Source organism: Vigna umbellata, chromosome 3 (genome assembly GCF_029865625.1).
Source record: "Vigna umbellata cultivar VRB3 chromosome 3, Vumbellata_1.0, whole genome shotgun sequence".
NCBI classification, from domain to species: domain Eukaryota; kingdom Viridiplantae; phylum Streptophyta; class Magnoliopsida; order Fabales; family Fabaceae; genus Vigna; species Vigna umbellata.
In genome coordinates, this window is record NC_142167.1 from 29,813,100 (window position 1) to 29,822,887 (window position 9,788).

Here is a 9,788-nt window from a genome sequence, read left to right on the forward strand (position 1 = left end):
AACTATATGTTAAAATAGACATCCAGACGAAACTATGAAAAAAAATTGCATGGAAAACGGATAAGAATTGAACTCAAACGAAGACACACAAGTTGACACAACATTCACGCGGCAGCCAGCGAAAATAAAAATGGCTAAGATGCATTGGCTCAATTTCCATTTCTCATTTAGCTTTCTAATGTCCCAAAAAGTTATCCAAAATTTTCCTACAATTAATAATGCAAATAATTAGCTCAAATAATTCAAATTAATTAAAATAAGAATTTTTGGTCAAATTAAGCACAATTATCAAAAACAGGAAAATATCGGACAATTAAGTACAATTCCCCGATTAAATTCGGTACAATAAACTAAGTGAAGTGAATAAAATATTGACTCATCATTAATGCTACAAATATGAAGATGAAGTCTGCTTTAATTCAATTGGTGAAGAGCAACCAATTCAATGGATTATCACATGAAAATCCATTTGAGCATGTGACCACATTCAATGAGATATGCAATACTGTGAAGATCAATGGCGTGCCAGATGAAGCTATTAGATTGAGCTTGTTTCTTTTCTCTTTGGGAGGCAATGCTATGATGTGGTTGAACTCTTTTCCAAAGAATAGTTTTACTGAGTGGAAGCAATGGTTGCAAAGTTTCTGAACAAATATTTCCCACAATCAAAGGTGAACAAAGGGAAGCAGGAAATTTCTTCTTTTAGGCAGGGCATGGATGAAACATTAGGTCAAGCGTGTGACCGATTTAAAGGCCTGTTGAAAAAGACGCTCACACATGGCTTTGATGATCCTACAATAGTCATTCTATTCCTTGGAGGTCTAAGCTCGTAGACTAAATTGATGTTGAATGCCTCAATTGAAGGTAATAAGTGCAAGACTCCAGAGGAAGCTTATGAGTTGATTGAAAATATGGCTACCAATGATAATGAGATGCACATTAAAATAACTCAACTTCAACAAAAAGGAGTTCTACAATTACAATCTCAAGATGCTCTGTTGGCACAAAATAAGATTATGACTCAACAACTAGAGGCTTTCATGAAGAAAATCTCTCAATTGCCAAAGGAGTTGCAGAATGTTTCTCAAGTTCAACAACAACTTTGTGAGTTGTGTGGTGGAGATCATATTAATTGTCAATGTGCTATGCCGGAAGTTACCCAAGAGGAAGTCAATTTTATGGGTCAAGGTAATTAGTTTCGTCTAGGTAATTAAAATCAAGGATGGAAACCTCACCCAAGTATGCGTCAAGGGCAAACTGGGCAATTCAATAGACCACAACAACAACCTTGCTTATTAGACAAAATGGAAAAACTAGATGATACACTTCAACAACTTATGCAAGTATCTAATGCCAATCATAAAAGCATTGAAGTTGCAATTAGGAGGGTGGAGCCACAAGTTGGTCAACTAGTTAAAAGGATGGGAGATTTGGGTTAATACTGATGTTACCCATAGGGAGGAGTGTAAAGTTGTTATCACTAGAAGTGGCAAGGTGTTAGATGAGAGAAAAGAAAAATAGAGGTTGAATGAAAAAGAAGAAAGTGAGAGAAAAGCAAAGGAGAAAGACGAGGGGAGAGAAAAAGAAGAAGAGGACGAGAAGAAAAAGAAAAATATATTTGAAAACCCTTTCCCTATCCAAATAATTATTCTAGGAAGGAGAAAGAAAAAGAGTTTGAGCGTTTTATGGAAATTTTCAAGAAATTGGAGATTAACATACCCTTCTCTGAGGCACTGCAGCAAATGCCTTCATATGCTAAATTTTTGAAGGAACTTCTCACAAAAAAGAGGAAATACATTGAAGAAGACACTATTGAAGTGCAAGCGAATTGTAGTGCTATCATACAGAAACTCTTACCTTCTAAGTTTAAAGATCCAGGAAGCTTCACCATTCCATGTACTATAGGGAAGTTAGTTGTTGGAAGAGCTTTGATTAATTTGGGAGCCAATATCAATCTAATGTCGCTCTCTATGTTTAAAAAAATTGAAGGTTTGGAACTCTAGCCTACTCGGATGACTCTCCAACTAGCGGATAGATCTCTTAAATATCCTTATGGCGTGGTTGAAGATGTGCTTGTTAAAGTGGACAAATTCTTGTTTCCAGTGGATTTTATCATCATGGAGATGGAAGAGGATATTGATGTGCTTCTTATTCTTGGGAGACCCTTTATGAAGACGACTCGAGTTTTAATTGATGTGGAAAATGGCAAACTCAAGGTGACAGTACAAGATGAAGAAGTGAATTTTGATGTGTTTTGAAGCTATGTCTCATCCAAAAGATGATAAAGAGTGTTTTCATCTTGATGCACTAGATGAAGTATGTATGATTCAAGAGAAGATGGTACATTGTTGTTCTCCTTTGGAGAAAACACTCATTGATGCATGTGAAGATTCGAATGAGGAAGAAGAGGAATTGATTGATGAGTTCTTGACTGACTTGGATTCATTGAAAGAAGTCCCTTTTCATGAGGCAAAAATTGAAGAGATTAATACCCAGGAAAAAGTCAAGGAAAATAAACCGGGATTGAAGATGTTACCTCCACATTTAAAGTATATTTTCTTAGAAGAAGGTGGGAATAAGCCAGTCATCATCAGTAATTCTTTATCCTCCAAAGAAAAAGAAGAGTTGGTGGAAGTATTAAAAGCCAATAAAGGAGATATTGGATGGTCAATCTCGGATCTTAAAGGCATAAGCCCAACTTATTGCACGCACAAAATATTCATGGAAGATGAGTATAAACCAGTTGCCCAACCACAAAGAAGACTAAATCCTGTGATGAAAGAGGAGGTTAGAAAAGAAGTTCTGAAGCTTCTGGAGGCTGGTACTATATACCCTATTTCTTATAGTGCATGGGTAAGCCCAGTACAGGTGGTGCCAAAGAAAGGTGTGATGACAGTTATATACAATGAAAAGAATGAGCTCATACCACTAGTAAAAAATGTAGATTCTGACGCCCCATATACGCTTCAGTTATCCAAAAACCGAAGCGTACAAGGTTATATACCTCGGTCACCATTCAACCTGTGGTGGAACAACTATATTGCTTCGGTTAAGAAGAAACCCAAGGCCTATACACCTCTGTTGCTCAGTCTGAGAAGTCTGAAAAGGGCTTGAGAAGTCTGACAACTACCTACTGCCTCGGCTTGCTAGGAAACCGATGCCTAAACCGACCCCTCCTTCGGTTAGGATGAGACCGAAGCCTATACACCTCTACTGCTCACCTGAAAAGTCTGAAAAGGGCTGACAACTCCCTACTGCCTCGGTTTATTAGGAAATCGGTGCCTAAAGCACTTCCTATTGCTTCGGGCTGCAGGGGAACCGATGCCTAAACCACTGCTACACCTGCTCCAACTGCTGCTACGCCTGCTCTAGCTGCTACTTGCCTGCTACGCCAGACCTAGGGCATCGGTTTAGCACTGAACCGAGGTTTATTAGCCACACGTTCTACACTGTTCCTGCTTTTAACCGATGCTATATGAGGCTATTACCTCGCATGTTCGAGTAACCGAGGTAGTAGCTCAACTTCATATTTTCAAATCTCGCAGAACCTCCATTTACGTCGACAGCTTCTTCTTCCTCATATAAGGTCTTCTTCTTCATTTGCGCTTTCGTCCACCAGTGCCACTCCTTGGCTCACCGCGCCACCGCTTTGCTGCCAGTTGTCTCGCCTGCCTCCGTCTTGGTAGTGCCACTACTCGTTGTCGTTCTTGGCCGCGCCTCCTCCCTTCGTCGTCGCGTCATTGGTGCCTCGCCGGTGCTACCTCCGCCACTATTGCTGTCAGTGGTCTCGCTTGCCTCGGTCTTGCCAGTGCTCGCGCATTCCTGCTTGTCCTCGTTCTTGGTCGCGCCTCCTCCCTTCACCGTCGCGCCACCGTTGCCCTGCCGGTGCTTCCTCCGCCACTGCTGCCTCCGCCGGTACTGCCTCCTACGCTGTTTCAATCTTGCTGTCTGCATTGAGGTTGGTTGATTGTGTTTTTGCTGATAATAATTGGTGGAGGCCGAAAGAGAAACAAATTGTATGTATTGGTTGTTTTGATTTTTTTAATTTTGTTGGCAGTGTATTGGCTGTTTGTTGTTGGCAGTGTATTGGCTGTTTGGCAGTTGGATTGTTAGGATAAGTAGTGTGTTACGCACTATTTGGAGTTAATTTAGAAATGTACAGTGTAGTGATTGGCACGTTGAATTGTAGATTATTATTTAAAAAAAAAGCTGAGTTTCAACAAACTTTGAAGGCTGGAAATTTGGGTGATTAATTGGTTCTAAGCCTAACACTTAGAGCGATTGAAAATGTATTTTATTTTTTATTTATTTTTGAAATTGAAAAGAAGAATAAGTCTTTTAGAACATAGGGATTCAAAGAGTGCAAGCGAAGTTAGTTAAAGAAGTAAAGGGAGAATGGAAGTGCACTGCACTGTGTCCCTTTGTCCCCTTTCAACAACAGATTTTGAAGGCTGAGTATTTTTCAAGGAATTGATTCAAAGAGTGTAACTCAAGGTAGTTAACAAAATATAAGACAAAAAAATAACAAGGTAGATAGATTTTGAGACCAATTGAACGCATTTGGTGTAGATAAAAATAAAGAAAATTAGACAAAAAAGAGAGAGTTAATTTTGGATAGTTTAGTTTAGAAGAAATAACAAGAAAGAAATTTAGGAAAAAAAAGACTTGTTGGGTTTTAGATGGAAGGAAGGGAGATACGTTAATTTAAACAATATTCAAATAAGGTTTGAGAAACATGTTGTAAACAAGTGAAATAAACTCAAGTATCTAAACCCTAAAGTTAATTGAAATGACATTATTTACTCTTGGTTGAATATATTGTTTGGTTGAATATATTACATGTTGCATATGTAATTATTTGTTTGCTTGAATATATATTGTTGTTGTGAATTAGTCTTAGTTTCCCGTTTGAGATTCAATACAAAAATTATTTACTATCTCTAGATTTTTTTAACAAACATACTTTTTACAAATGAAAATAGAGGAGATGGTAATAATAATTTACAAGTATTGAATCTTGAATTGTCCAGTTGGACAGTTTAAGAAGAGTAATAACTTTTTCATAGTTTATAATAACATATCAATTTTAATATACATGTCTTAAATTTCATGAAAAATTGTCGTTGTGTTTTGTATTGATCTTCGGGTGCATATTTGATTGTGATTTATAATCACTTTCATTTCGTGTAACCTGAAGACCAATGCGAAATGCTGGCAAAATTTCGTGAAATTTAAGATATGTTGTTTAAAATTGATATGTTTAATAAACTAAAAAAAGTGAATCTTCTTGAATGGGATAGGGTCACACCTTGAATACAAACACGATCAAAGTGATCATTCAAGATTATTGAAATTGTGTAAACAATTTCAGTAAACATGCGTACAGATAGAGGATGGATTAATTTACCACGCATCAGCACTGAGTACGAGAGAGGGGTAGAAGAATTTATAGAGTTTGCGCAACGTAATGCGAGTACAAGTGGTGATGATGAAGTCAAGTTCAGATGTCCCTGTGTGAATTGTTTGAATGGGAGGAAGTTGAACGCAACTGATATTAGGGAACATCTTATCTGTGATGGTTTCATACGAAGTTATACAACATGGATATGGCACGGCAAATTAACAAACTTTCCAACTGTCTCTCCAACTGAAAATGTTTATGATTCCACAATGGATATGGAAGATCAAGCAGAAGAAGACAACTTAGAGGACATGATCCGCGATATTGGCGTAGAAGCTTTTGCCCGAGCGCATGTGTATGAAACGATGTCCACTGATGCGGAGACTCCTTTGTATGCGGGTTCAACTAAGTTCACACGGTTGTCAGCGGTGTTAAGGCTCATGAATTTAAAGGCGAGCAATGGATGGAGTGATAAGAGTTTTAAAGAATTGTTGTCATTGTTGAATGAAATGCTGCCAGATGGAAATACGTTATACAATAATATATGACTTGGTAGGTGAAAATTATTCTTATAGTTCTTAAGGATTTTATTCATAAAAAAAAACCATGTATAATATAGCCAAAAAAGCTGTAATTAGTTATCCCTGATTCATGAATAACTTATCATGAATTGACATGTGAATCAAAAATCCATTAATAGATTCGTAAGAATGTTATCGAAATAATCTGTATAAATTATTCACACAGGTTAACTTGCGTATATTCAGAATAATTCATGAGAAAGTTATTCACATATCAACAAGTATTGGTAATTGTTGATGCCACCAATTTTAGGATGAATCTTTCTTTGTCAACATTATTCAATATTACCGGCAATTTTTTACTTTTGCACTCATGAATGTTTCTTGTTTTACCTACAAAATGTTGTCGTTGATTTTTTTTATTACAAGAGATAAGAAAAAATATATTTTAAAATTAATTTTTTTTTTACCATAATGTACGTCTTTTTTTCTTTATTCATTATTTATTTGTTATTTTACTGACATACTTTAAATTAAATAAAGAAAGACATGTATACCGTGTTAAAATAATATCAAATATTAACATATAATTATTTAAAAATAATGTCTAAAGAACTTGGTCTCACCTATCATATGTAAGATCTATTATAAGGTATCAACCACAAAAGATAAGAAATAATGATATACATATGGGTAATAATATGTTAAGCAAATTTTTTTAACAACATTTTAACACAATACATACCTCATTTTTTTTCATTAGATCTAAACACTAGTAAAAAAAACGGGAAACTAACGCGTCATATGGTTACGCAAAACCCGAAGCGTAAAAGACTATATGCCTCGGTTACAGCTTGACCCGAGGTCGAATGGAAATATTGTCTCAGTTAGAAGCAGATCCGAGACCTATACATCTGTCCCGAGGATACAACTTTTTTGAAAAAGCGCTATTGCCTCGGGTTACGCAGACGACCGCTGCCTATACACTTACTACGTATACTCTGAACCTTTTCATTTTCACACTCGAACAACTTCTTCTTTCTCGGTGCTCTCCCTTCCCCTCTGTGCTCTCCCATTCTTCCCATTGTCGTGCACAGTTCCGACGACTGTCGCTGCCTCCAGATGACTGCCGCTGCAAATCCGCCGCTCCAGATCCGCCGCTCCAGATCCACTGCTCCGGATCCACCGCTCCAGATCCACCGCTCCAGATCGCCAAGCCGCTCCAGATCGGAGAGTCCTCCGTCGTCGCTGCTGCCTCAGCCATTCTTCCCCTCCGCGAGTGATTGGAAACCCTAAGGGAGCTTCTTGGTTCTTCTGCTTGTCGTCAAATCTACTCTTGTTCTTCTGCTTCTTCTTCATATCTGGTTTTGGATTTTCAATTTTGGGATTTTCTGGTTTTGGATTTTCTGGTTTGGGATTTTCTTGTTGCTGAAAAACAATTTCACTTGCACCACTCAGCCGTCAGAGCCACTTCTCGGGTTGAAGGTTTACACATGATCAATCAACGGCAATGGGAATTCTCTGTGACATGAAATATGATTTTTGGATCTGAAGATCACGGTTCCATTGTGTACTAAAATCTGAGAAAAAAAAATATACTGCCTCGGTTCTTAGATAACCGAGGCATAATTCTGTACTGTTTTATCTCGACATCTGACCGAGGCATAAAACGTGTCGTTTTTACCTCATCCATGTATGCATCGGTTCTACAACCGATGCCTATAAGGAAAACTAACCGGTGTCTTTTTTTATTATTGTACTGGTGAAAATACATCAGTATAATAATAAATAAATAATAAACAAGTTAAAAAATGATAATATATTGTATCAAAATATTCTAAAAGATTTGTGTCAAAATGTATTTTTTCATACAATATATAACACAAGGGACATCTATACGTGGAGTCACTTGAAATATTATTTCCTCACTTTTTCTTAGATTCTCTTATACAAGCGATAAAATGCTTGAAGTCATTTGGATGGCACTAAGAGCATCTATTTCTTCAGTATCAGAACATTCCGTATCCTTAACAATCATAAGTAGAGCCAATATGAATGCGTAGTCCACGTTGGGATAGACCGAAACTTTGAAGCCACCATTATTCTCCACCTATATTACAGAGAGAAACATGCATATATTATTAGACTAATACATTCAAATTTTACTAATTATGAAAAACATGCATCAAAATAAGTATAGTCATATACTTGAGCTACAATGGTAGGAGATTCCCCTGCATAAACACTGCACGACCGTTTACTTCCATAAATGATCACTCTAAAGTCACTTTTCTCTTCGTCTCGGTTTTTTGCAAGGAACACGTTTAGTTTAGTAATTCCAGACGGAATCGTTGACGATTTCTTCATTTTCTTCACCCGAAATAGAAATTTAGATGAATCACTGCTTTCACCCTTGAAAACTTTGCATTCTTCTGAAGACTAATTAGATATAATAAGTTGTGAATTTTTAAATAAGTCAGAATATTCATCAATCAATGAAACGGTAAAAAAGAAGACAGAAATTAAGAATAAACCTTAATTTTAGCAAAAAGAATTATAAACGGGTACTTAACACTTGGTGCTATAGCAAAATATGTCATCTAACAGTTAGTTTAGTCATGGGGGCAAGAATGAAAAAGTAATTAAGTTGAGAATGAGGAACCAAACCTTATTGTAGAAAGTGACGATGGGGTTGTTTGAATCGTATTTGCAAAATGTCTCAATTGGGTCCAAATATTTGAAAAATTAAGTCAATTAAGTCATGTCCATTAAATTTTCACAGACTGCGTTAAAATGTAATGACGTGGTGCACACTGATGTAAAATTTTTTTATTATGTGAATTTTTTTTAAAATTAAGAGTTTTTGACGTGACAAAATTTATTATGAGAATACGGTTCGTTCTTTCTCCTCTACGGTGACAGTTCGACATGCCCTGTTACCGTACGACTCCTCCTGTTGAGGGAGTGTGCAAGGTGGCTAATGTTGTTCCTGTTCTGAGGTTGATGAATTTGGGAGTGAAAGCCATGAAAGAAGCTGCCAAAGAATTCGATGTGATCTTAGATGAGTGGTACATAGTTTTTTTAACGTCGTCACTCGATGCCTATGCTGCGGCAAAGGGATTGTTTCCGATTGGTCGGCCACTTGCGTCATCCTCTCCTTCATCATCTCCTAGTAACACTCAATCAAGTGTTGTGAATTCATTGAACAATTTTCTGTTAAAGGATAAAAATTGGTAAAAATTGGAAATTGTTTGATTTTTTTTATTTGGGCTTTAGGGCTTAGCCGAATCTTGGAGTGTAAGGGGGAAGGGAGAAACGATGTGGGAGAGATGGGATTCATTGACGAGGTCGTGGTGCTGTCCGATGATGCAGGTGGAGAAGCGTTTAGGTCGCAGCTGTCAATGGATGCGTTCGAAGAGGAGAAGGGTGTTGTTGACGGCGGTGGAAGTGGATGTTGGGGGTTTTGACAGTGTGCATGTTGCTGGACCAGAGCAGGAACAACTTGAGGGTCCTTGGTTAGACGCTTAATTTGGTCTTCTGCTTTGCGGTGGGGATCGCTGGTTTGGGCCCAGATTTGGTCTTCGAGGTGGATAAAGGTTGCACCGGAGACAATGGCGGTGGTTCCTCCGTCGTAGATTCCTCCATGGTGCCGACCAGATGGTCGATGCCCCGCGAGTACAAAGAGAAAGAGTCCCAGTCCCAGATGCCAGTGTTTTCGATGTCAGTGGCAACATCAGGGTGGGAGCTGAAAAGGACGATCTTGAAGGCGCATAGGGAGAGCTTGAGGAAGCAGTGAAGATGGTGAACCAGTAGCTTTCCAGTACCCAGAAGCTCTGGTTCTACTAGGTCTCCCTCCTCTGGCTTCT

At 37.9% G+C, this 9,788-nt stretch overlaps 1 long non-coding RNA gene across 1 annotated transcript; it reads right to left on the reverse strand.

Annotated features, from left to right (window-relative positions):
• Positions 1-7,787: 7,787 nt before the first annotated feature.
• Positions 7,788-8,625, reverse strand: LOC124845846 (uncharacterized). The gene is made up of 3 exons (XR_015785304.1): positions 8,590-8,625; positions 8,131-8,361; positions 7,788-8,032 (listed from the first exon to the last, which is right to left on the reverse strand). It is a non-coding gene; the product is annotated as an uncharacterized LOC124845846 (long non-coding RNA).
• Positions 8,626-9,788: the final 1,163 nt, after the last annotated feature.